At 36.8% G+C, this 27,577-nt stretch overlaps 1 protein-coding gene and 1 pseudogene across 2 annotated transcripts in view; one reads left to right on the top strand and one right to left on the bottom strand.

Moving 5' to 3' along the window:
* TCF12 (transcription factor 12) overlaps window positions 1–27,577 on the top strand; it is a 371,138-nt gene that overhangs the window by 6,783 nt on the left and 336,778 nt on the right. The window lies entirely within an intron of this gene.
* LOC133085755 (Krueppel-like factor 4) lies at window positions 14,672–27,327 on the bottom strand (annotated as a pseudogene).

Below are 27,577 nucleotides of genomic sequence, written 5' to 3'. Positions count from 1 at the left end.
AAAAAAGGAGTTTCTGGACAGTGTGGAGGATATCTTTTTTAAAAAAGTATTTAATAGGACTGCTTTTGGGTATTGCTTGAATGTGTTTTTTTGGATGGGAATGTTGAAATTACAAATCTAATGCTTTTGTGCTTAGGGAATAAAATGAAAAGAAGACAAACATTTAAATATATTAGTTCAAAAGACTTTCTGCTTTGTTAAATAGTTGAGCCATATTTATCTTAGATTTATCAGTTAACCACATATTTATTTAGTATTTACTTTGTGCAGGTTGCTATTCTACTAGCTTTTGGGAAGGTGGCAAATGGAGAAGGACATAGACCAAAAAAAGTGGAGGCATTTAATTATCTAGACAGGAAGATAAAATGTAAAAATGTGAGGTAAACTTGTATAACATAAAAAAATGTCAACAACTGCACATTAATATAGGTTAAATTGGGTCCATAAGAGTAAGAATGTGCTGAGGAGTGTGGGAACTGGCTTAAGGAAAACTCAAAAATGTTGAATTTAAAGTTGACTTTTAAAGGAGATATGAAAAATGAATTAGGGAAGAGAAGAACTGTCCTCCCAGTTGTGGAATAGCATGAAAAGAGACCCGGAAATGGGAGGCTTACTCCAAGGGCCTGTATGTACACAGTTCAGGGAAAGAAAAACTGATTTTTATTGATTACCACTCCTGCACTCCTTGAGTAGCTCATATTTATATACTGTTATCTGGAGCCAGACTGCATGGGTTCAAATCTAATCATTGCCATTTATTAGCTGGTGACCTTGGGTACGTATCTTAACCTCTCTGTGCTTCTATTTCTTAATCTGTAAAATAGGACTAATAATAGTAGCTATCCTCATAGAGTCGTTATGAATGTTAACCGAGTTAATACAGGTAAAGCTCCAGGAACGGTATCTGGCACAGAGTGAACTGTGGTGGAGTGAATTGTTAGTGGTGAGGCAATAGAATAAGGAAAGCATTTACTTATTCAGGAGGCTATTGTGCTAATCTAGGGATGAGCTGGTGAAGGTTTGGACTTGGTATTAGTATAGGAAGTAGGAAGGGAAAATAGGAAGTAAGAAGGAAAAATACCAGAAGAAAAGGATTGACAGAATTTGAAGGATTGGATTTCTGTAGGTAAGAGAAATTACTTTTGCAGTTCTGGCATAATTGGAGACTATAGTGCTGGAGAAAAAAATAATAATAAAGATGCTGGTATGTTTTGAGCATTTTAAATTTCACATGACTTGGGACTCTTGGCTAGCTTGGGGATTTATGAGAGAAGAGTGCTGCAAGATGAGTTAAAAATTTTGGTTAAAAAAAAGCTCTTTTCTGCCTATAAAATTAATACATAATCATCATTGAAAAGAAAATTGGAGAACAGAAAAAGCAACAAGGGGGAAAAGACACCCATTATTTTACTATACAGAGAAAATTGTTACATTTTGATTTATTTCCTTTTAGTCTTTTTTTCCTGTTCTATGTTTGCAAAGTTGAGAGCTTACTGATGGTTTCATTTCATGTCCTGCTTTTTTATTTCACTTGATGTTATGAGCATTTTCTCATGTTCTTAAAGGTTCTTCATAAGCTCCATTTAAAATTATTGTATGGTATTATTACATGGGATGAATATAGCATAACTTATCAAATCAGTTATCTTACTGCTTGACGTTTAGAGATTTTGTTTGTTGATTTGCTTTTTGTTATTATAAAAAATATGATAGTGAATACCTTTTTGTATATGCATATATTTTTATCTACACTTCAATTTCCTTTGGATAGGAGATGTAGATTTTGGTTTTTGTTCCTACAAGTTATAATTAAAACTAAGTGAGTGAATGAATACCCTTAGGGAAATGAACTCAGAGGGAGATAAATGATCAGGTCAAGAATTGATGTTAATGGTGGAGTTAGATGTATAGAATTAGTGACTTTGGTTGATTACTTAATGTAAAAATACAAATTTTTATTTATGGATGGAGTGTTTGATGACATTTGGTGCAGATTTGTATTTGTATGTAATTTGGTTGTCTGTTGACTGGAGGGAATTCCTGTCATTCTTTGACCTGTGCCTATTGAAATGGAGTGGAATCTAGTTGGAGTCGATCAGTGAGAGAGCCTTTGAATTCTTGACTTTTTATAAGAGAGGTAGTATAGTGCAGTGGGAAGAATTGGGCTCAGGAGCCAGATGACTAGATTGGAACAGTGCTTTGCAACTTATTAGCTGGGTGGCCCTAGGCAAGTCATTTAAATGATCTGAGCATACTTTTCTCCTTTATGAAGAGTGGATGATAATGCTTACCTTCAGAATCCTTATGAGGATCAAGTAAGATTATCTCTATATATTGTCTGCTACACTGTAGATTTAAAAATTGTAGCTGCCTATGGCACCCTCTTAAGTAATACTAATGTAATATTATTATTAATAGTAATAATTATAACCAATATTATAGCCAGTGTTTATTGAACTATTATCATATGCTAGGTGCTATGCTAAGCTATTTATAGGCATTACCTCATTTTACTTTAGATAAAATGTGATGTTTTATGGCGGTGGGGAGGGTGAGGAAATGCCCGCCAAGGGCAACATGTCAGAGTTGCTTTCTAGTGCCAAAATCAGGCTGAAGAATAGTTTTGAAAGGTCATTAGGTACCTAATAACCTTACCTTTATTTTTTGTAGCTCATTTCTTCTTAATACTATTATTTTGTGGACTACATATTATATAGTGCAGAATGGTAAACAGAAATGTGTACACCTTTTGAAAACCCTCTTTCATGTTTAGGCATCGCCACTTGGATGTAGTGTTTTCTCTATATTGCTCTCCAGCTGCTTGAAAATTTTCCTTTCTAGAATGAAGTGTAGTCTAAATAAATAAATAAAATAAAAATGATGTGACCTGAGAGGATAGAATAGCTGGGAGACAGGTTGGAGAGAATGAGTCTCTAGGGTAGAGCTTCTCCACTTTTTTCTTAATGGCAGGGAAGGAGCATAAACTCCCCTGGGAGCCTGAAGCAACACATTGTAAGTGAGCAGAAGAAATCTTATCTTAAAAATCTTCATGTGTATTTTACTTTCTACTCCCTAGCACAAACATATTTGTTGTAATAGAAATATGTTTTAATTAATCATTAAGTAAAACTGAAGTTCTAGGAAGATGCCTTGAGTTTAGCTTATGACATTGCCTTCCTCCTGTTTTCCTTTGTATCTTTGCGGGTAGAGGCCAGGGTGGAGTGGGATGCAGTCCTATACTATCCTTTCTTTAGTGAGAAGACCAGCCTTAGAGTATATCTTCTTTGGCTGTCTTTATCCTGGATCTTTTCTTGCTCCTACAAAAATCTATGAAAAGGGAATGTTACATTGGGGGAGGGGGATGGTTTTGGTAGGGAGCAAATTGTTATTCCGTAAGCTGAAGCACAGAGAAATTTGTTGGTAATATATATAACTGTCATTTGAACTTCTGTTTTCTTTTTCTATCCAGATCATCCTGTGATTTTTTCACATACCCCTGACTTGTATGTTTTTACAGGGAGAGCTTTGATTTTTTGTTCCATTTTTAAAATGTGCTCTTATGTGTTCCAGGTTAAAAATGTGCTCTCATAAAGACCATGGTGAGTCATCCAAGCTACTATAAGCTGATTGGGGACTTAAAGATCACATTTAAAGATCACACAGAAATGAAAGTGGATTAGGGATTGGTTACTAATTTTTACTGCATTGGACAGTGACTCAGGGATGAAACCTTCAAAATAAAATAAAAAAACAATTTGAGATAAGGCACAGGACAGAAAATACTACCTTTTTTTTAAAAAAAAAACCCACTACTATACCTTATTTTTGGTTATTAAAAATTAAGAAAGCTGGCCCAAGATGTCATTTTCTCAGATCTGTTTTAGGTGTTATGAAAGTGCCTGAATTTGAACTGAGGGAATACTCTGAATTTGAAAAATTATTCCAGTTACTCAAAGGAAGTCTTTCTGGAATTAGCCTCCCTCAAAAGTTGTTCACTTGTTTTCTTCTGGTGGTTTTGCCAGTGAGCCATTGTGAGGCTTTAAAATGAGCAGGATCAACTCATGATGACTCTTGCACCACTTCACTGGTGGTTAATGTAGAGAGCACAGGTTGAACTTAATCTGATCACACAACTCTAATCAATGAGCATATGTGCTGCTGCTCTCAGCAAGAGTTGTGAGTTAGTGGTGGGACACCATGGGGATCCCTGCTTGGAGGGAATTACAGTCATCCAGCCTCTCTGTTCTGAGGCGTATGTTGTTTTGAGATTGTTGGGGATAAAAAAAAGGTTTACTATGCTACTGGAGAGGAAAAAATGCTAGGCTCACTTTGAACTTACGGAAGAAGCATGATTTGGCCGCAAGTTAGTTTAGAGAATCTGAGTTTATATGGGCATTCATAAACAAGGGATGAAAATCATTGAGTTCTCCTGAGTTAGGAGGTCCTCTTAGATTTTTGCTATTTGGAAACCCTACTGTATCCAGCTGACTTTGACATACTTAGGTTTTGGAAAATGTTTTTCAGTGTTGGTCCCAATTTGGAATAAAGTTAAAGGGGGAAGATGATGCATGTTGAATCTCTTGGTGGCAACTTACAGGCAGCTTGAATTGATTATGCTTTTCCAACTAGGCAAGTAATTAGATCCACTTTAAGACTTTATTAAATATCCTAAGTATCTCTTATTTAAGCATCAGCTAGTTCTTTTTATTTTAGGTGATAGCACAGTTTATTTATTATATGTCAAGACCACCTTTTTACTTGCCAAAGGTCCACAATTAGTGATCTGCCATTTTGAAATCGGAAAAGATCTGAATCAAATTTTTTCCTTTAAATTCAGCATAAACTATTTTAGTGGCAAGATTCGATCTTATCTGAAGGGAGGCCATTGACATTTCCTATTTTTCTAGTTACTGTATGATTGCCAGGTGCTGGGGGTGATTTGTATGATGTGGTATGTATACTGTATTTCTTTTCTAAAATCTGAAAAATGGAATTCTAAAACCCACCCGGCCCCATGGATTTCCGAAAAGGTATTATAGACCTCCCTTTGTGTGTGTGTGTGTGTGTGTGTGAATCTCCCCCACCCCCTCCCCCCTGTTGTTGTTTTCAACTCAAAATAAGAATTTCTCTTTTGGACTAAAAGTCTAGGCTAGAGACAATTATTTTAAATACAGAAAAAAATTGTGGTGGACTTGTTAATATAAAGGAAATTCTTCTTGGAATACAGTATAAGCTTTTCGGACTGAGCTTTGTGGTTTGAGAAGTTTGCCCTATACGTTGTTTTAGGAAGTCAGTTTTCATTTTGAGGAGGTATAAGCTTCTCATCTTTTGGGCCAAGGAGTATAGTGATATTTCCCTGGTCATTTTGCATGGAAATTTTCAGGATGCTAACATATATTTACATAAATATATAAAACCAAGTAAGAAATAATTATGTATATATACATATATAAAAAATCAGCAGCATGTGATTACCTCCAAGATAAAGCCTCAACCTTGACCCTTATCCAAATTTAACTGTGTGAGAGCAAACAGAAGAAAATCCTACAAGTCATATTCATGAAGAAAAGGAGGAGCTAAGATTTGGTTTCATAGAGGACAGACAACAAAAGCAGTCTTTGGTAATTTTATTCTCTACTTTTATATTGGTTAAAAGTTTTCATGGGTTAGTAGCATGATGTTTATTCCTGCAGTATACTCATTAAAGGTATCTTCATTAAAAGCAAATTGTGATTCTAGTGAGTGTATGAAATTTTCCTCAGGAGCCTGTCATCGGCTCAGTCCCATTACTGTTTAATATAACTATGAAAGTAACAATGAAGTGAGTGTGTAATAAACTAGTCTTTGTGTATCTGTTTTGAGAGGCAGGTCAATTGGCTATACTGACTTTTCTGGTTCCCTTGTAAACCTGTTCCCTGTTCATTACCAGTGTTACTGTCTGAAGAATCATTATATAATATTGAATAATTAAATCCACATAAAGTTTGTAGAGGTTTGAGATTCCCTGCTGTGGGAACACAGAACAGGCCATACAGCCAGGGTCTGTCTTGCCTTCATACTTTATATAACATCTCTTGTCAAACTTCAGAGTATTGCCAGAGTGGGTAGACTCTGAGACTTGCTGAACAAGTTGTAGAGCAGTGGGACTTTGCCCAGTGAATGACTGGGGGAATGGGAGGAGTCTTATTATTTTAAAAAAATCAATAATGATAAATGTGCTTCATAAATATTTAGTCATTCACTATTTAGTCCATAATTCTTGTAGGAAGTTGGTAATTGTTCATTTTACAGAGGAAATAGAGAAATCAACAGTGATACACATTTGCCTGTGGTTTCTTATAGCCCCTCAGAAGTAGCACACTGATCAGTCATAGTTGCACCTGCACTGATACCAATCTACACCAGAGTACGGTTTGTCATGAGGAGGAATTTAATATCTCCGGAAATCTTTAAAATTTTTTGTTGTAACTGGAGGCTTAAATGGTGCCATGCCGATAATCTCCAAAAGAAAGTGCTTCAAGATTTATTTATTGTTAAAAAGAAAACAGAATAATCAAAAGCCTCCATAAAATAAAACTTTTTTTGTTGGTATTACAAGATATTAGATATAGACAACTACAGTCCGAAATGTCTTTAGGAGAGTATAATTCTTTTTGTGTGTGGTCTTCTTTTATTGTTTAGCTGTCATCAGACTTTGTGCCTTGGGAGGAAGATGAAATTTGATAGTTGTAAGATATTGGAATATTCACAGCTATTATTTAGTTGAGGCCATAGAAAAGAATGGTTGTTTCATAGTGTGGAAAATTCATTATTTTCACTTCCCCCTTTTCAAAGATTTAGTGTTTGTTTAGTTATAAAGGCAAGTAAAAGCAGATGGAAAATAGTTATTCCAAGGGTAGTTTGAAAGTGTTATTAAACATATAGAAGAGGTTTTAATGGAAGTTGTTAAAATTTAATTTTGGCAACAGACTTTTCAGTGCAGTAAAATGAAAAGATTTATTTGAGAGGGTGCTGATTAGTCCATCTTGTATTATTATTTATTTAAAGTAGACTGGGCTTTCATTTTGTTGAAGAGCATCAGTAGGCATTTGAGAGAACACACTAATGCGCTGTTGTTTTTTTATTGGTCTGTGTAGAATGGTTTGTTTACTTTAAGGTGGTGGAGAACAGAGAGAGACACATTGTGGTATGCTGGAAAGAGGAGGGGTTTGGAGTCACAAAGTTTTGGTTCATTGTTGGCTTTATCATTTACCAGATTTGTGATCCTACGGCAGTATGTTAACTTCTCTGAGTCTGTTTATCTCACGTCTAAAATGAGAATAAAAATACTGCCTAAGGGGTTGTGATAGTCATCAAATTAAATAATTTTTAAGGAAATTATTTCTAAAATGTGGAGGTTTGTGATTCTGTACGAATATCAGTTGTCTTATGTTAGGTGGCATAGCAACTCTTGAAGGGATTCCAAGTTCACAAGTTGTGGAACGAGTGACTATTCATGCAAAACTCATACATTTCCAACAGTCAGTTATTGAAGATTAAATCAGGTGATTGAGAGGGGCAATAGCTTAAGGAACCCCTTATAGTTGGTAACCCTCAAAATCTCAGAATTCTTCAGATGAGTTCTTTTTTTGGTTAGATGAGGGAAGTTAAAGCAATAAAGTAAACTCTGTTAATTATATCTCAAACCATAGAGCCCCCAAATTAGTACCTTTGAGTCCTATATTCTCAGCTTAGTTTTATTTTTTATTATTTATTTTTAAAATATTTAATTTTTTGGCTGCATCTGGTCTTAGTGGCGGCCCGGGGGATCTTTTGTTGTGATGGGCGGGCTCTTCGTTGTGGCTCACAGACTTCTCTCTAGTTTTGGCACACAGGCTCTAGAGCGCAGGCTTAGTAATTGCGGCGTGCAGGCTTAGTTGCCCCGCAGCATGTGGGATATTAGTTCCCCGACCAGGGATCGAACCCGAGTCCCCTGAATTGGAAGGTGGATTCTTAACCGCTGGACCACCAAGGAAGTCCCCTCAGCTTAACTTTAAATGCTTGTTGAGGATCTGTTGTAGTAACAAGGTTAACCACAGGCTTAAGTAGGGTGACAGTTGAATAGTTCTTAGGAAAGTTTTTGCTTTGTTTGATGAGCAGTAATCTGAACAGAACTTTAGTGTCAGTAAGAGTTAACCTTTTGAAGATTTTAAAGTACTGGATGTGGTGGCCTTGATATACTCCTGAGTGAGGATGAGAGGGTGCAAGGATGAGGTTGGGAAATGCAAGTGGAACTCTCATCTGCTATATGCCTCTGCTGGAAGCAGGAAGGGTTGACTTAGTCTTATCCATAAATGACAAGGTATCAGGGCTGGGGCTGTGTGCTGGTGCTACTGTTGCCAGGTTCTTTGTGATTAGGGAAGATGAGGGCTTTCCCAGGTACCAGTGCTGCCCCTTTCCAATTAGTGTGCTTGTCTGGGTATATAAAACACCTAGGTCACCTTTTATTGGGAAATATTGAGGTTTTTACTGACTCCATGTATGTATGTGTTTATGGGATTGTATTGTTTAGAACTTTTCACTTTGTTTTAAAGAAGGAAATCAGCAAATTCAAACTTCATGGAACCCAGAGCCAGTACCGCTATTGGGGTGGTTTTGATGGAGGCCTGTGGACTGGTAGGCTCCATTGGAGGTATTTGCTGATTGTTCTTTAGGATAAGACAGTGACTGAGTTTAGGATTATAGGATGATTTGACAGTCACTTGACAAGAGTCAAGAAAGTTCTGGGGTCTTCTGATTGTATTAATTCCTAATGCCCTCTTGAAGATCGTTATTAAATTGCAGTGACATGAGAGTAGATGGTAGGTGAAACAGAAAAACTAAGGACCTTGGAAATGGATAGCTAGGGTTCCTGAATATAATTTCTAAGAACCCTGGGGCCAGGTGAAGTAGCTTATTTTTCTTTCATAGGTAATTAATGGCTTCTGCATTCTTGCTGCTACTGCTGTAATCTGTTACTTCACCACTGGACATTGTAGTAGTCTTCTTACTTGGCCTCCTTGCTGCCATTTGCTCTCTTTTCCAATCTGTCTTAGTCTGCACAGGCTGCCATAACAAAATACCACAGACTGGGTGGCTTAAACAACAGCAATTTATTTTCCAACAGTTCTGGAGGCTGGAAGTCTAAGATCAGGGTACCAGCATTGTCAGGTTCTGATGTCAACTCTTCCTGGCTTACGGGCTGCCTTTTTGCTGTGTTCTCACATAGCCTTTCCTCAGTGTGTGAGTGAGAGGGGATAAGGGAGAGAGAACTCTCTGGTGTCCTTTCTTATAAGGGCACTAATGCCATCACAGGGGCCCCAGCCTCACAACCTCATTTAACCCTAATTACCTATCAAAGGCCTCATCTCCAAATATTGGCTTCAGTAGATGAATTTTGGGGGGACCCAAATGTTTAGTCCAAAACACAATCCTCATATCTTTAAAACATCTTTCTCCTGTGGTTTGTCTCAGAGTCTACATGTGTTCCCTATTGGCTATCAAAACAAACTGAAGTCCCACCTTGGCATTTAAGTTCTTTAATAATCCGTTAGGAACTTACTTTAGCCAGTTTTATACTCACTACTCCCCAGTCTGAATTGTATGGTTCAGTCGCACTGTTCTTTACCTGACCTCCTGCCTCTAGTTATTCTTTTCTTACAAACTGGAATACTTACTTGCCATTTTTGTGTCATTTGAGCCCCCTTTCCTTTATGAAATCTTTTCCAGCCATTTCAGGTCATAATTTTGTAAAAATATGGCTTCCAGATATTTAAAGGACTCTCTGGTAAAGGAAAGTACTTGTTCTTGTTTGCTCCTGAAGGCAAAGCTAAAGCCAATAAGGCAGTTATGGCCAGCAGATTTTGAGTCCAGCCAGTTATTGTAGCTGGACAGCTAATGGGTTAACGCTGTAAAGTTTAAAAGAAGACTGAAGCCTGCTTCTTGTGAATACTGAACAAAGGATTTCTGTTTTAGAATACTCTCATTCAAAATATATATAGATATAGATATATGTATTTATATATATATCTTAGATTGTATGTTTTCTAAAAGCAAAGATAGTGTTTTACACTTGTATTTCTGCAAAGTACCCTACTTTAAGGTCAAACACCTGGTGAATGACTATATTTAGGTTTGGGGATGTGTGATAGATAGCTGGAAAGAAAGATTAAATTCCCTAAATTAAATTTCTTAGATTAAATATCCTAAATTGCATTTTTATTTCCTAATATCAGCAGCATGGTGAAGTTTTAAGGAAGCACTGAACTTGTGTGTATTAGCTGTCTGGAGACCTGTGGTGTTCATTTATTAGAATGTTCCACCTGTTCTCGTATTTCTTCTGAAAAGATCTTTGCGCATCCAAGACCCCACATTTAAACATCAAGGATGAGCAGGAAGTGGCCAAGTGGTAAAGCCACTGAGGTTGTATGTGAATACAGCTGCCTCTCCTGAACCACAGCTAGCCCTAGCTCTGAAGAACAAACTCTTCCATAGTGTTTTCTTTTCACAGGCTGTGTGCCATTTTTGTTCTTTAGTAACGTCATATTGTGGGGAGGATGACTTGTCTGATACTGGCCTTGACTGGGTAGAGGAGCTCTGTTGTATGAGGGCCGTAGGAACCATTTTACCACAGTTTGGAAACCACTAGATGGCCAAAACCTTGGAAGTGATACTTTTCCTACAGTAACCTAGATTTTTGCCAGTTGGGTTGAACCACAGAAGAAGAGAGGTTATATGGTCTAGCATTATAATAGATGTGGGGAAACATCTATAAGAGCAGAAAAAGATAATCTTATTTAATGGAACTGAGTCTATTCACCTGCTTAATTTCTGGTGGAAGGGTGAATGAACCATCATCTTTTATTTAATGCTTCTAAAATCATCCTCAGATTTTTGGGCCAAAAGCTGCTTTTGTCGACTGTAGAAAATACGTTATCTTTGTATTTTGAAATTGGGTTGCAAATCTCAACATGAAGTCTTTGGAAATTGTATTTTTTATCTTTTCTTTTTCTTAAGCCAGGAATTGAGTTGACCCTTGTATGTGGAATTTGGAAAAATTTTGTTTTGAGGGAAACATTAATTGAAAGTTAAGGAGTTTTGTTAGGAGAGATCTAGGGGTATATCAATTTGGAGATGTGACCTTTGTGATAAAGATGATAAAAATTCTCATCTCAGTAATCTACCTCAGAACAAACATTGTCCATTGTAAGCTTCTCACCGACTTAAGACCACTTTATCTGAGATAGTGGCTGCTAGACTCTCAGTTCTTATATAGCTTACCCTGGAAATGTATAGAATATATTGCCTTGTGTAGTTTAACAGAGTGTTTATTTCAAACAGCAACTTTCATTGCTTGGAAACCTGCAGATTTCTGAGATGCCACCTTTACCGCCTAAGATTGATTTTTAGCTCTCTGAAAGTGCCCATTTGATCCCTGTGAAAGGAGCAGGTTTCCGTTTATTCAGTGAGTCAAAGATGAGGTAATTGGTATTTTTATGATTTGAATGGAGGCTTTGTATTTTTGAATTTTGTGAAACAAAGCTGTGTTTGTAAACACATTTCAAAAATATAAATGACACTTTTTGGTGAAGTTGTTCACTGAATAGCAAGAAAGTTCAGAAAAAAAGGAGCTTTTGTTAACATTTAATAATAATCTAACTGTTTTGATTGACTATCTCGTTGATGTTTAAAGAGTACCTAATTTTTAGAACTTTTTGTATTGCAAATAATCCTCAGACTGGGTTGCGGTAGGAAAAGATTTTTTTGGTATCCAATATTCCTATACTAGCTTGGAGTTTTCAACTGTTATCTTGGTTTAGAAGAATGTATCATAAGCAGTGTATTTCGATATAAAAATCGTCTTGGGAAGCTCTAGGAAAGCATTTGTTTAGTGTTCCGATGTAAGATGAACAAGTTGCTGTGATATTGGACCAATAACATAGGAATATTTTGGTATGGCTTAGCTGGTTTAGATGTAAATAAACGGTGTAAAAGGGTTCAGGCAAAATCCAAAGTGGGTCTTCAGAGATTGTAAAAAGAAGCGGTTAATTTTATACTCCCCTCCAATTTCTTCTTCTTTTAAAAGCTTGTTGGCTTTTGAATGAAGTTGTCTGTTCTGTTATGGAAGTGTTTCCAGAGGAAGTGTATTTTTATCTATTTGTAGTGATTTTCACTAACCTAGGTGACACTGGAGGAGAAAGTGTTAAATTTTAAATTAATTTTGAAAGCCTATATGTAAGTGCTGAAAATGTTTTCTTCTGTTAACTATTTTTGAAAAATTATAAAAATACAAGCCAAAGCTAAAAAAAATCTGAATAGCATAGAAAGCTATATGGTGAAAAACAAAAGTTCTTCTCGTCATTACTTCCTGTTCCCCATTTCCACTCCCTTGGCAGAGATTTACTCTGTTCAGTTTCTTCTCAGAGTTTTTCATGCATATGCAAGCGATACCTAGCTCTTGTTTTTACACAATAGGGAACAACAGTTCTGCAACTTAACCTTTTCACTTAACAAGAGAGGGTGAGTAGGGGATCACTATATAAAGGGCATTCTTGAGCCCGTATTTATTTTACTAGGATATTTTGATTTCCTAAAATATGTGTAATGATTTGACCTGTTATAGAAAGTGACATAATTGTACAATACATATGACTTAATGAAGCTAAAAACCCTTTAGAAAACAAGCAGTTAGTTTTATTGTAATAGAAACATTCAATAAGATACTAGTTCTTTATGTATAGGCCTTGTGCACAGGGCACGTTTTTACATGAATTATTTAACATAATCTTTATAATAACTCTTTGAGGCAGATTTAGTTTTACTCCCTTTTTTTTGCAGATGAGGAAACAGGCTTAGGTGGTTGAGTAACAGCTACTAAGTGGTGGAATCAGATTTCAAAGGTGATCCATACAATTATGCAGCACTAGCTAGTTATTCAGATTATTTAAAGAAAAACTAGTCTCATGGACAGTTGTGTAATATCCTGTTATCAAATACCACAGTTATTTAATATCAAAATTTGGTGAAGTCATCATTGTTAAAATGTGTTTGGTGGAGGGATTGGCTCTTTCTTGATTCTAAACCCAACAATGTATTAACATCACCTGGGGAGCTTTTAACATATGCCCATTCCTGGATCCTGAGGAAATACCCTTCTAATACCAGTTTGTTGAGTGATTTTTTTTTTTTAATCATGAATGCGTTGAAGTTTTATTAAATGCTTTCTTTGAATCCATTGATATCATCAGATGGATTTCCTCCTTTGTTCTGTTCATGTAATAAATAACACTAATTGATTTTTGAATGCTAAATCAAGTTTGTGTTTCTGGAATAAATTCTACCTAGTCATAATGTATCATTTTCATATTACTGAATTTAATTTGTTAATATTTTGTTAAGGATTTTTATATCTGTATTTATGATGGATATTGAGCTGTAAATTCTTTTCTTTTTTTGGGTATGTGTCTTTTGTTTTGTCATCAGAGTCACGCTGGGCTCATCTAATGAATTAGGAAGTGTTCCCTTGCTCCTCTTCTATTTTCTGAGAGTGTGTAGAAGTGGTGTTGTCTTCCTTAGATATATAACAATTCACCAGTGGGACCTTCTAGGCCTAGTGTTTTCTATATAAGAAGGTTTTAAATTGTAATTAATTTCTTTAGTTGATTTAAGGCCATTCAGGTTTTCTGTTTCTTCTTGAATCAATTTTTGTAATGTGTGTCTTTCAAGGAATTTGTCCATTTCATTTGTTATTGAATTTATTGGTCTAACACTATTCATTTTTTTTCAGATAAAATATTATAGGTTTATTTAAAACTTAATTCTTGAGTATACAAAATACAAATTCCACAAAATGTTCATTTTTTTACTTTGTAGTTTACAAATATACAAAATAGAAGTTTGCTTAAATTTATATTACATATTTATTAAGGCAAGGAACTATATAGAAAAAAACATTTGTTCTGCTTAAGGCATACTTTGGAATAAACCATCACATCTGAAACCACAGCGCATGACAGACTGTGTGCATAAAAACGTTGAAGTAAACCAGGTGTATTTACCTGACTTAGGTCATAAATGTAGACTGGAAGACAAAAATAGATTTTCCTTGTCAAAGTATGCAGCAGTTTGAGAACTTTGGCCTCATTTGGTACCTTTAGAACCAAGACTCACCAAGCACCATCGTTTAGGCTATTAAAACACATTTTCTGTACCTGAATTTCTTCCTCTTCTTCTAAGATCGTAGTAATGGCTTTTAGAAGGCAAAGAGAATACAAGGTGATCTTTATGCTTAAATTGCATCGAAACAATTCAGGGGATTCTGGTCTTCCCTCCCTTCAACTCAGGGATCTAATTTGTACCCTGATATCCACAACATCCAGTCACCCCCTTGGCATTTTCTAAGTCCAGGAATATATATTCAAGTTGGAATTAGAATTGGAATGATAGAAGATCCAGTCACAGACCCCGTCTGTTCTTTGTCATTTGGTTTCCTCATGTCTTCAGATTATCCATTCACAAGTTTACTTGTTTGGAACTTGACCATGGTTGTAGTGCTTTCAAGCTGGGTTCCTCCCCTCACCGGGAAGACAGTGTGAAAGGCAAAAAATACTGAATTCTCGCCTGGCAGTGTGGGTCATATCCACTGTTTTGGGATTTAAAAGTGCATCTTCATGTGTTAGGCAAGGTGGTCCGACCTCGAAAATGCCCGGTCGCACTTCTGGCACCAGAAGGGGCGGTGCCCTGTGTGTTGGCGGTAGTGCCTGGTCAGTTCATCTGAGCGGGCAGATTTCCACCCACAGCCGTCCCAGTCACAGCGGTAAGGTTTCTCACCTGTGTGGGTTCGCAGGTGTGCCTTTAGATGAGAACTCTTCGGGTAGGTTTTGCCGCAGCCTGCGTAATCACAGGTGTGAGTGGCCGTCCTTTTCCGGGGCCATGACCTTCTCCCCCTCTTTGGCTGGGGCTCCTCCGGCCTGCAGGAACTGGGTGGCATGAGCTTTTGGTAATGGAGCGGTGGGACCTGCAGCTGCATCTCGTCGGGCAGGAAGGGAGGGTAGTTGGGCCCGGGGTGGGGCTGGAAGCCCAGGGGTAGCGGCAGGGCAGGATGGCAGTCCCTGCTGCTCAGCAGTTCCTCGGCACCCAGGGTCAGGGTGGTCCTGCTGGGGAGCTGCTGCCCCAGGGGAAAGTCACACGCAGGCAGCCGGTGGCCATTGCCGAGAGGGGGTCCAGTGCCCAAGTGGGCATCAAGGGGCCGACCGACGGTGCACAAGGAGACAGCCTCCTGCTTGATCTTGGGACACATGCGTGCCAGCCCGCTGCTGTAGGGCGTCACCACCACCGGGTGGCTGCTGTCCAGGCTGCCTTTGCTAACACTGATGACCGACGGGCTGTCATACTCGCTGCCAGGGACACTCAACGACGCCTTCAACACAAACTTGCCCATCAGCCTGCCACCTGGCGGCTGCGGCTGCTGCAGTGGAATGTACCCTGGGTCCAATTCGGGCCACAGAAGCTAGGTCACGAAGCCGCCGGAGGGGCTCACGTCGTTGATGTCCACCAGGTTGAAGGGAGCTGTTGGAGGGAGTGCAGACTCCTGGCCATAGAGGAGGCCGCCGCTCGTGTTGCCCGGCGCCACGCCTGGGTCGCCCCCGGTCTAACACTATTCATAATATTCTATTATCCTTTTATTGCGTTGGATATGTAGTCATGTTTCACCTTTCCCTCTCGATATTGGTAATTGTGTCTTTTCTCTTTTTTCTGAATTAGTCTTATGAGAGAGTTTGTATTTATCCATATATTTTCCATTTACATCATTCTTCATTCCTTTGTGTATATCGGGTTTTCTATTTTGTCTCATTTTTCTTCTGCCTGAAGCATTTTTAAAATTTCTTATAGTATAGAATGCAGACAGTGAATTCTGTTTATTTTTTGCTGCCCTAAAAAGTTTTTATTTTGCCGTTATTTTGGAAGGGTACTTTTGCTGGATATAGAATTATGTTGACTTTTTTCTTTTGACAATTTAAACATGTCTCTCTATTGTGTGTGGTTTTTTTTTTTTTTTTTGCCTTTCATTGTTTTTCATAAGTCTGCAATAATTCTTCTTTGTTCTTTTCTACATAATAGTTTTTTCCCTTTGGCTGCTTTTAAAAGTTCCTGTTTTCAGTAATTTGGTTTTAAGATTTCTATGCCTGTATGTATGTGTGTGTTTGTTTGATATGTATGTTTATAGTTGAAACACTTTAGTCATTGTATCTTCAAATGTTTTTCCCTCACAGACTCCAATTACAATTATGTTGGTTCTCTTGATGTTGTTCCACAGGTTACGGAGGTTCTATTATTTTTTTTCAGCCTTCTTTCTCTTTACAGTTCAGTTGTAATAGTTTCTATTATTGTGTCATCAAGCTAAGGATCTTTTCTTTTGCAGTGTCTAATCTATTCATCCTATCCAGTAAATTTTTCATTTCAGATACTGTATTTTATTTCTAGAAATCCTTTTTTTTTTTGGTCTTGCATCTCTTTCTTCACAATGTTCCTGGTTTTCTTTTAATCAGTGAATAATTTGTAATAGCTGTTTTCAAGTCTTTGTTTGCTAATATCTTTGTATTCTAGGCTTATTTGTATTGACAGATTTTTCTTCTGGTTATGGGTCACTTTTTTTTTTTGCGTCTGCACATGTCTGGTAAATTTTGATTAAATTCTGAACATTTTGAATCTTACACTATTGAGTGGATTTTGTTGTCTTTTATTTTTTTTTATAAATTTATTTATTCATTTATTGGCTGCGTTGGGTCTTCGTTGCTGCCCACGGGCTTTCTCTAGTTGTGGCAGGTGGAGGCTACTGTTCGTTGTGGCATGCAGGCTTCTCATTGCGGTGGTTTCTCTTGTTGTGGAGCACGGGCTCTAGGCGCATGGACTTCAGTAGTTGCGGCATGTGGGCTCAGTAGTTGTGGCGCGCGGGCTCTAGAGCGCAGGCTCAGTAATTGTGGCCCATGGACTTAGTTACTCCGTGGCATGTGAGATCTTCCTGGACCAGGGATCGAACCCATGTCCCCTGCATTGGCAGGCAGATTCCCAACCACTGCACCACCAGAGAAGTCCCTGTTGTCTTCTTTTAAATAATACAGGACTTTGTTATGTCAGGAGGTTGAGTTACTAGAGGTAAACTCAGTCCCTTCAAGTGTCGCTTTTAAGCTTTGTTAGAGTGAGTATAGTGTAATTTTTATGCCAAGAATAGTTTTCCTTGTTACTAAGTCATAACCCTTCTGAGATATTTATTGAATTCCTTGAATTTTCAATGTTTATGTTCCACTCTGACTGCTTCCAACTTTTAAGACATCTCCCAGTCCCATTTGAGCTCTGGGAGTTGTTGAACTTAAAATTCCTTGCTCATTTTTGCCTTCCTTTGTGGAGTTTTACCATATTGTGTGATTTCCTGTTAGTAGCATACTCAAGGGGACGCCATGAAGATTTCTGGAGCTCTTTTTCTATATAGCTTCCTCATCTGGATCTCTGCCCCACAAATTCCAGCTGCCTTTGCCTCCTCGAACTCTAATCTTTATCCCTTCAACTCAGTGATACCACTCTACTCTGCTTGAGATCCCCTGCCTGCACAATGATCTGCAAATTGACTTGAGGCAGGAAACCAGGATGATGATAGAATTCATGTAGTTTGTTTTCCTTTTCTCAGGGATCGTAGTCTTACATGGTTTGTTTTCCAGTATCTGGAAGCAGACATTTAGCATATATTTTCCAATTTTCTGATTGTTTGCAGTGACAGGTTAAATTCAGTCACAGTTACTACGTCATGGTTGAAATCAGAAGTCCCCTTTTCTTCTTAGGAAGGTAAATGTGGCTAGTAGAAAATGTGTAGCAGAGAGAGTGGAGGCAGGGTTCTTGAATGAGAGCAGTATTCATGAAGTCAGGACAGCCGTGTACGTCTGGTCAGGTGTTACACTGCATTGTGAGTGATGCCCCTGAAGTTGTGTGGTGCACAGCTTAAATGACAGCTTTGCATGTAGCAGCGCTTAATGAGGATACAAGTGAGAACATGTAGATGTGGAATTGATGGGACCTCCTCTGTTTTTTTTTTTTTTAGTTTTCGGTACTTTATTTGTTCTTAAAAAGAAAAAATAATAAAAGGAAATCAGAGAAGGAAACTGCTCCAAATCCATGCCAATTTGGGGACATCCAAGAGTAGAAAATTAATTTAAAAAATATTCACTGTTTAGTCATTGAGATGGCACCTCTTCTTAATTGAGTTTGTAGTGTGAGGTGAAGTGGGCCATTGGAGGTGATGTCAAGGTTTTTATTTTATACGATTTATTTATCATTATGGAGGTGAATAACCCTTGTTCACAAGGATTTTGTGAGGCTTAAATGTGCATGTGAAAATGCTTTCTAAATGACAAAGCAGTATACAGTTTGAAGTGTTGTGTATTGCTAAAGTCTACCCTCTGGGGACTTCCCTGGTGGTCCAGTGGTAAAGAATCTGCCTTGCAATGCAGGGGATGCGGGTTCAATCCCTCGTCAGGGAACTAAGATCCCACATGCCGTGGGGCAACTAATAAGCCCATGCGCCACAACTACTGAGCTTGTGTGCATCAACTAGAGAGCCCACATGCCGCAAACTACAGAGCCCACTCACTCTGGAACCTGCGTGCCATAACTACAGAGCCTGTGCCCCCTGGAACCTGTGCACCACAACTAGAGAAGAGAAAACCTGCACGCCACAACTGGAGAGAAGCCTGCGCACCAGGACGAAGGCCACGCCCCCCAGCGAAAGATGCTGCATGCCTCAACAAAGATCCCGGGTGCCACAACTAAGACCCGATGTAGCCAAAAATAAATAAAATAAATAAATAAATAATAATAAATAAATCTTTTAAAAAAATATAATTCACAGTAGTGTCAGATGCTTCATCTTCAACAACAATAACAACAACAACAACAAAAAAACAAAGTCTATCCTCTGGATCTCTACAGAAAAGCCTACATGATGCCCTCGTGTCATAAGTGACCTGAAAATGTTGCTGTAACTCCAAAATACCAGAATTCATATACAAAGAGGAATTTTTTTCCTCTCTTTGAAGAATTTAGTCTAGTATATGAGAGTTTCTTAGTCTCAGGGTAATCTGTGTAGACAGACCTTTAAAAAAATCCCTTTACTTCAGAAGAGACTGTTAAGACAAGCTGGAGTGAATACCAGTGGAGTAGTAAACACTTTTTGTAAGTTGAGAAGATAAAACATTGTTTTCAATGATGCAGTCACCTCAGAATGAAGATGAAGGCTGAAGTTTATGATGGAGTCAGCTCAGAGGTCATAGCCAAAAGTGCAGAAGTAACAGCAGTTTTTGAGGCCTCTATAGAATATTAACATGTTGCATTATCACAAGCATTACCACCCCATTTTACCTTCCTACATTTTCCTCTTGCACTCATCTTTCTATATTATTAGAGGGAAAAGAATGCTTATACTTTTCCATGGTCAGGGCATGGGAAGTGGGACGAAAAGTCCCACTTTTTCCCCAGTGAAATCATCATCTATAAGAAATGGACAACAAGGCCCAAATACAGATTACTTCTAAGTGAGCTGATTTTCTCTGCCTGATTTCTCTTGATTCCAGCCAGATTTTGTTGGTGACAATGTGTGAGAGAAAATGTCCTGATTTCGTGACTTCCAGAAAAGGTCATTTTCACAGCATTCTGAAAAGGCAAAGCAGTTGTTAACGTTTAAAAATATAGTTGAAATCCTTGATTTTATCTTTATTCATTCTATTCAATTATTTGAGATATCCATTTATGTTTTTAGGTGTTCTGGGCTATTTATTTCATTGACTGTTGCATTATACTGTACCCTAATTAAACATAATTTGTATATTTCTACATATGTTAATATTATTATGAATACTTATTCATACACAGTTTTGTTATCTCAGTAATTTTTGAAAAGTATCTGCCAAAAAGCATCATAATCTCACTCTTCTATTTATTAAACCAGAATGGAAAGTTCTTTTGTTTTACTTTGTTTTATTCTATAATTTATTCTAAGTACATAGAGCATTGTCTGTTACATACAGGAATTCAGTCATTTTATTGGGTGAAAAATTATAGATGTAAAACTCGATCTGCAAAAAAAAAAAAAGTTTCCTTGAAACTCAGTCAGGTATGAATTAAAAACATTTCTTTTAGGTGAGGATGATTTGACAATTTCCTTATCACATACACGCATCAATTGTTGTGTTTCTTTGTATAGAAAACAATGTAAGAAGACTTAAGAAAAACATTCATAAAAGATATGAGTTGTATGCTTTATTTAACCAACATTTATTCAGCATACACTTTGTGTCAGGCTCTGTGCTTGGTATCTGGGATTATAAAGGTGATATGGGTATGGTCCTCCTCCTGGAAGAGCTTGTAATTTGTTGGGGAAGACAGTCATGTGAACAGGTAAACAGGTAAATAACAGTACAACCTGGAAAGTGCTTTAATAGAAATGATTAAAGTGTCACGAAGTAGAGGTTAAAACAGCTACTTCTGTCCAGAGAGTTGGTGCATCTTTTGCTGGTGTACTAGGTGAAGGCATGGTGAGTGGGAAGACTGGGTAAGGGAGAGGCTTTAGATGTACTTTACAGTAGCCACTAGCAACATGTGACTAAATTTCTAGCAGTTAGTTACAATAAATAGCACATATTTAAAGTATAAAGTTTAATAGGAAACTATCACCACGATCAAGATAATGAACATGTATATCCCTTTCTAAAGTTTTCTCATGCCCATTTGTATATCTTTTCTGCCTAGATTAGTTTTCATTTTCTAGAGTTTTTAAATAAATAAAACCACACAGAATGTCCTTTTTGTTTGGCTTCTTTCACTCAGCATAATTATTTTGAGATTTATCCATGTATCAATAGTTTATTCTTTTTTATTGCTTAATGGTAATTCCTATACCACAATTTGTCTATCCCTTGTCCTGTTTGATGGGTACTTGGGTTATGTCCAATTTTTGATTATTACAAAAAAGCTCTTATGACCATTCTTAAACAAGTATTTGTGTGGATATTTATATAGTAGATATCTATAAGCTTAAGAAACTGCCAAACACTTTTTCCGCAGTAGTTATCTAATTTTACATTCCTACTTGGAGTATATGAGTTTCAGTCCCTCTACATCCTTGTATGGATACACTTGGTATGGTCATTGTTTTAAATTTTAGCCATTCTAATAGGTGTGTGGTGGTATCTTGTGGTGTTTTTTTTTTTTTTTTAATAAATTTATTTATTTTTGCCTGCGTTGGGTCTTTGTTGCTTCGCGCGGGCTTTAGTTGCGGCGAGCGGGAACTACTCTTTGTTGTGGCGCACGAGCTTCTCATTGCGGTGGCCTCTCTTGTTGCGGAGCATGGGCTATAGGCGTGCGAGCTTCAGTAGTTGTGGCATGCAGGCTCAGTAGTTGTGGCACTTGGGCTTAGTTGCTCCGCGGCATGTGGGATCTTCCCGGACCAGGGCTTGAACCCGTGTACCCAGCATTGGCAGGTGGATTCTTAACCAGTGCGCCTCCAGGGAAGTCCCTCTCATTGTGGTTTTAATACATATTTTCCGAATTACTAATGACATTGAGCATCTTTTCATGTGCTTACTTGCCATCTTTTATCTTGTTTGGTGAAGGATCTTCACATCTAAGTCTATTTTTAAATAAGATTATTTTCTTATTACTGAGTTTTGAGATTGCTTTAAATAATCTGGGTACAGGTCCTTTATGAGATGTGATTTATTTTCACCCACTTTCTGGGTGGTTTTTTTTCATTCTCTTGAGTATGTTTTGAAGAGTAAAAGTGTTTATTTTTGATGAGATTCAGTTTACCAAGTTACTGTTTTACAGATTGTCCTTCTGATGTTGTTATCTAAGAAATCTTAACCTAACCAATGGTCACAAAAGTTTTCCCTTGTATTTACTTCTGCAACTTTTAAAATTTACTTTTACATATAGGTCTGTGATCCATTCTGAGTTTGTTATTTAATATGGTATGAGGTATGGATTTGAAGTTCATTTCTTTGTATATGATTTTCAACTGTTAAAAAAGCACCATTTGTTGAAAAGATTATCATTCTCAAATGAATTCATTTGCGTGTTTATAAAAAATTTTCCGTATATTTATGTGTCTTTTTTCTGTGCTTTATAGTGTTTCTATTGATCTTTGGCTGTTTTTATGCAATACCACACTTGTTTGATTACTGCAGCTTTGTAATATGTCTTGAAATCAGGTAGTGTTACTGTTCTAAATTTGTTCTTTTATAGTGTTTGGTTATTTTAGGTCCTCTGCATTTTCATATACATTTTAGTACTGTTTTGTTAATTGCTACAGAAGAAGAGCTTTCTGGGATTTTGACTGGGATTGCTTTAAATCCATAGATAAGTTTGGGGAGAAATGACATCTTGACAATACCACGTTTTCTGACCCCATGGGAAGATAATATAATTTTGTTTATTTAGATCATTTTAGTTTCTCTGAGCGATATTTTTTAGTGATCTCTATATAGGTCTCTCACATATATTATTAGATTTATAAGTATTTCATACTTCTTGATGCTGTTATATATAGTATAGTTTTTATTTTATTTTATTTTGTTATTTTTTTTAAAGACTTAAAAAAATTATTTATTTTATTTATTTATTTTTGGCTGCGTTGGGTCTTTGTTGCTGTGCACGGGCTTTCTCTAGTTGCAGTGAGCAGGGGCTACTCCTCGTTTCTGTGCGTGGGCTTCTCATTGCGGTGGATTCTCTTGTTGCGGAGCATGGGCTGTAGGCACACAGGCTTCAGTAGTTGTGGCTTACGGGCTCTAGAGCGCAGGCTCAGTAGTTGTGGTACATGGGCCTAGTTGCTCCGCGGCATGTGGGGTCTTCCTGGACCAGGGCTCGAACCCGTGTCCCCTGCACTGGAAAGCGGATTCTTAACCACTGTGCCACCAGAGAAGCCCCTATGGTATTGTTTTTAAAATTCCATTTCTGATTGTTAGTTACCAGTATATAGAAATAAAATTGAGTTTTGTGTGTTGACATTATGTCCTGCACAGATTTTTAAAATTTATTAATTCCAGTACTTTTTTGTAGATTCCATTCTATAGAGATATTCTGTTGATGGTCATGTAGTCTGTGAGTGAAGGCTGTTTTACTTCTTGGTTTCTAATCTGGATGCCTTATTGTTATTATTATTTTTTCTTTTCTGATTGTACTTTATTGCAACTAGTATAATTTTGAATGGAAGTGGTGAGAACAGAACAACTTGATTTGTTTTGGATCTTGGAGGAAAAGTATTTAGTCTTTTACCATTAAGTGTGATGTTAGCTGTAGGCTTTAATGTAGTGCCATTTATTAGACTGAGGAAGTTTCCTTCTGTTAAAACTTCTGAGAGATTTTTCCAGGAATGGACGTTGGGTTTGCCATATGCTTTTTTTGGATCTATAGAGATGATCACATGGCTTTTCTTTTTAAATTTGTTAGTATATGGGGGAGTTACAGTGATTGATATTTTTATTGTTAAACCAAGTTGCATTATGCAGATAAGCCCCATGTGGTCATGAAGAATTAATCTTTTTATATGTTGTTGGAATTTATTTGTTAAAATTTCTTCACATGTTGATGAACATAGGTAGTTTTCTTTTCTCCTAATGTTTTTTTGTCTGATTTTGACACCAGGTTAATGCTGGATTCATAGAATAAGCTGGGCAGTATTCCCTCTTTTTAAATTTTCTAGAAGAGTTTGTGTATAATTGATATTATCTCTCCCTTAAATATTTGTTGTTACCAGTGAAACCATCTGGGTCTGGAGATTGTTTTTGTTGGAAGATTTTTAACTAAAAATTCAGCTACTTGGATGATTGATTTCTTCTTGTTTAAACTTTGGTAGTTTGTATTTCTCAAAGAATTTGTTTATGTCATTTAAGTTGTTGAATGAAGAATTTGTTTATGAAGAATTTGTTTATGTCATTTAAGTTGTTGAATGTAAGTTGTTTATGTCATTTAAGTTGTTGAAATAGAGTTCATAATATTTGCTTATTATCCTTTTAATATCTGTAGAATTTGTAGTAATGTCACTGCTCTTATTCTTGATATTGCTAATTCATTTCTTTCTTTTTTCCCTTGATCACTCTGACTAAAAGTGTATTAGTTTTACGGATCTTCTCAAAGAACCAGCTTTGGATTCAGTGGTTTTCTTTATTTTATTTTATTTTCTCATTTCTTTGATTTCTGGTGTGATTTTATTATTTGCTTTCTCTTTACTTCAGGTGTAATTTTTTCTTTTTAAGTTTTAGATTTTGAAGTCATTAATTTGAGACTTTTCTTATTTTCTAATATAGGTCGTTAGTGCTATAAATTCCCCCCTCTCCTCAAGTACTCCTTTAGTAACATTTCACAAATTTTGATATGTTGAGTAGTTATTTTCATTTAGGTTAAATATTTTCTAATTTCTCTTTGATTTCTTCTTTGACCCATGAATTATTTAGAAGTGATTGTTATTCAGGTTACAAATATTTGGGGAGAATATCATTTTAGGGATATTTCTGTTGCTGATTTCTAGTTTAATTCCATTATGGTCAGAGAACATACTTTGTATGAATTGAGCCCTTTTAAATGTACTGAGTCTTGTTTTATGGCCTGGAATATGGTTTGACTTGGCAGATGTTCTTCTTCTCTTGGTTGGTGGAATGTTTTCTAAATCAGATCATTTTGGCTTACAGTATTGTTCAGGTCTTTTATATCCTTTCTGATTTTCTTTTAGGTTGATTTACCAGTTGTTGAGAGAGGGGAATTGAAATCTCTGACTAGAGTTGTGAGTTTTTTATTTATCCTTGCAGTTATATTAGTTTGTATACACATATTTTGAAGCTCTATTATTATATGCATTAATGTTTAGGATTTTTGTATCCTCTTGATGAGTTGACTGCTTTATCATTATGAAATGGCCTCCTTTATCCCTATTAATATTCTTTGCTCATAAATTTACTTTACATGGTATTAATAAATATACTTCAGCTTTCTTTTGATGTGTTAGCACTGTATACTTTTTCCTTATTTTTGTTCTTAACTTTGTTCTATTTAAAGTGCCTTTATTTTAGGCAGCATGTATATTGAGTTTTGCATTTTTACCCAGTCTGAAATCTTTGGTTTTAAACTGGAAATTTTAATGTGGTGTTTGATATGGTTAGAGTTAAATGCATCATCTTGCTGTTTGTTTTCTATTGATATTTATCTCACATGTTTTTTGTTCTTCTTTTTCTGCCTTGTTTTTAGGATAAATTGAGTATTTTTATGATTCTATTTTGTATTCTTTGTCACCTTATTAGGAAAAACTTTTTGTTGTTAATTTAGTGGTTGTGTAGGATTTATAGTATACATTTTCAACTTATCTTAATGTACCTTACGGGATACCATGTCATTTCATGTATAGTTCAAGCACCTTACCATAGTGTACATCCATTTCTCCCATCCCAGCTTTTGTGTTATTGTTGCCATACATTTTACTTTTACATATGTAATAAATCCAGCACCAGATCCTTGTTATTTTTGTTTAATCCATCATCTTTTAAAGAGATTTAAATAATAAGAAAAACCCGTATACATTTATTAAGTTACCATTCCCATTGCTCTTTATTTCTTAGTATAGATCCGCATTTCCATCTGGCATCATTTTCCTTGTGTTTGAAGAACTGTAATATTTCTCATAGTGGAGATCTGTTGGTAGTGAATTCCTTTCAGCTTTTGCATGTCTCAAAAATTCTTGAGTAGTTCTTTGTTTTTAAGAAAGTATTTTTGCTAGGTATAGAATTCTAGATGGGTAGCTTTTTCTTTCAGTATTTTAAAGATTTGCTCCAGTGTCTTCTCGTTTTTACAATTTCCAATGTGGAATCTAATGTCATTCTTATTTTTGTTTCTCTCTATGTAATGTGTATCTTTTTTCTCTGTTTGCTTTTGAGATTAAAAAAAATGACTGGCTTTGAGCAATTTGATTCTGATATGACTTGGTGTATGCATGTCTTCATGTTTCTTTTGCTTGGTATTTGTTGAACTTCTTTGATCTGTGAGTTTATAATTTTCATCAAATTTGGGCAAATTTTGGAAACTTTCTTCATATAATTTACTGTGCCCCCTCACCTTCAGAAACTCCAATTATATGGGTAGAAGGACTCTTGGAGTTGTGCCACAGCTCTCTTCATTTAAAAAAAAAAATCCTCTTTTCTCTTTGTGTTTAATATTGGATTTTTCTGCTATGTCTTCAAGTTTACTGCCTTTTCTTCTGCCATGTTTAACCTTCCATCAATCCTGTTCTGTGAAATTTTCATCTCATACATTATAGTTTTCAACTCCAGAAGCTTGATTTGTGTCTTTTTTTTTCTAAGCTTTTAAAAATTTATTTATTTTTGGCTGCTTTGGGTCTTCGTTGCTGCGTGTGGGCTCTCTCTAGTTGCAGCGAGCGGGGGCTACTCTTTGTTGTGGTGCGTGGGCTTCTCATTGTGGTGGCTTCTCGTTGTGGAGCACAGGCTGTAGGTGCGCGGGCTTCAGTAGTTGTGGCACACAGGCTCAGTAGTTGTGGCACATGCGCTTAGTTGCTCCACGGCACGTGGGATTGTCCCAGATCAGGGCTCGAACCTGTGTCCCCTGCATTGGCAGGCAGATTCTTAACCACCGGGCCACCAGGGAAGTCCCCGATTTGTGTCTTCTTATATCTTCCACGTCTCTAAACTTTCTGAACATATGGAATAGTTATAGTAACTGATTTAATATCCTGGTTGGTTGGTTCTTACATCTGTGTCAATTGTGGTTGGAGTCAGTTGATTTTCCCCCTCTCTGTATGGTTTGTACCTTTTTGCTTCTTTGTATGGCTAATAATTTTTTATTAGGTTTCAGATTTTATTGTGATTTTACCTTGCTGGGTGCTATGTATTTTTATATTACTAAAACTATTCTTGAACCTTGTTCTGGATGTAGTTAAGTTACTTTGAAACATCTTAATCCTTTTTGGTCTTTTTAAGATTTGTTAGGTGGGTCCAGAGTAGTGCTTGGGCTGGGGCTGATTATTCCTCACTACTGAGGGAGTCTGTTTTATGTACTCTACCAGTGCCTCAAGACTCATGAAATTTTTCAGTCTCGCTGCTGGGAGCAGATATTATTACTGGCCCTGTGCTTGACACTTTTTATCTTTTGGGGTTATTCTTTCTCCAACTTTAGGTAGTTTCCTTACATGCATGTGCTGATCATTACGCAAGGGGAACCCTCTTGCAGGAGTTTGCTTGCTCTCAGTGCTGCTCTCTGGCTCTCCATCCTGCTTATTCTGTGAGGTCCATGTTCTGAATTCACTGCGTCTGTCAGTCTCCACCTTCACTTCCCCCTAGTACCTCTGCTTGGGAACTTTCTCACGTCAGTAAGTTTGATCATTTGTAGGGCTCATCTTATTTGTTTCTTGACTCTCAAAGATCATTGTCCTTTGTCGCCTGTTGTCCAGTGTCTTGAAAATTGTTGTGTCATTTGTTTTCTCCGTTTTATGCTTTTTTTCAGGGATGAGTGTAAATGC

The sequence above is a fragment of the Eubalaena glacialis genome, chromosome 2, assembly GCF_028564815.1.
Source record: "Eubalaena glacialis isolate mEubGla1 chromosome 2, mEubGla1.1.hap2.+ XY, whole genome shotgun sequence".
Lineage (NCBI taxonomy): Eukaryota > Metazoa > Chordata > Mammalia > Artiodactyla > Balaenidae > Eubalaena > Eubalaena glacialis.
This window is presented reverse-complemented; position numbering and strand designations above follow the sequence as displayed.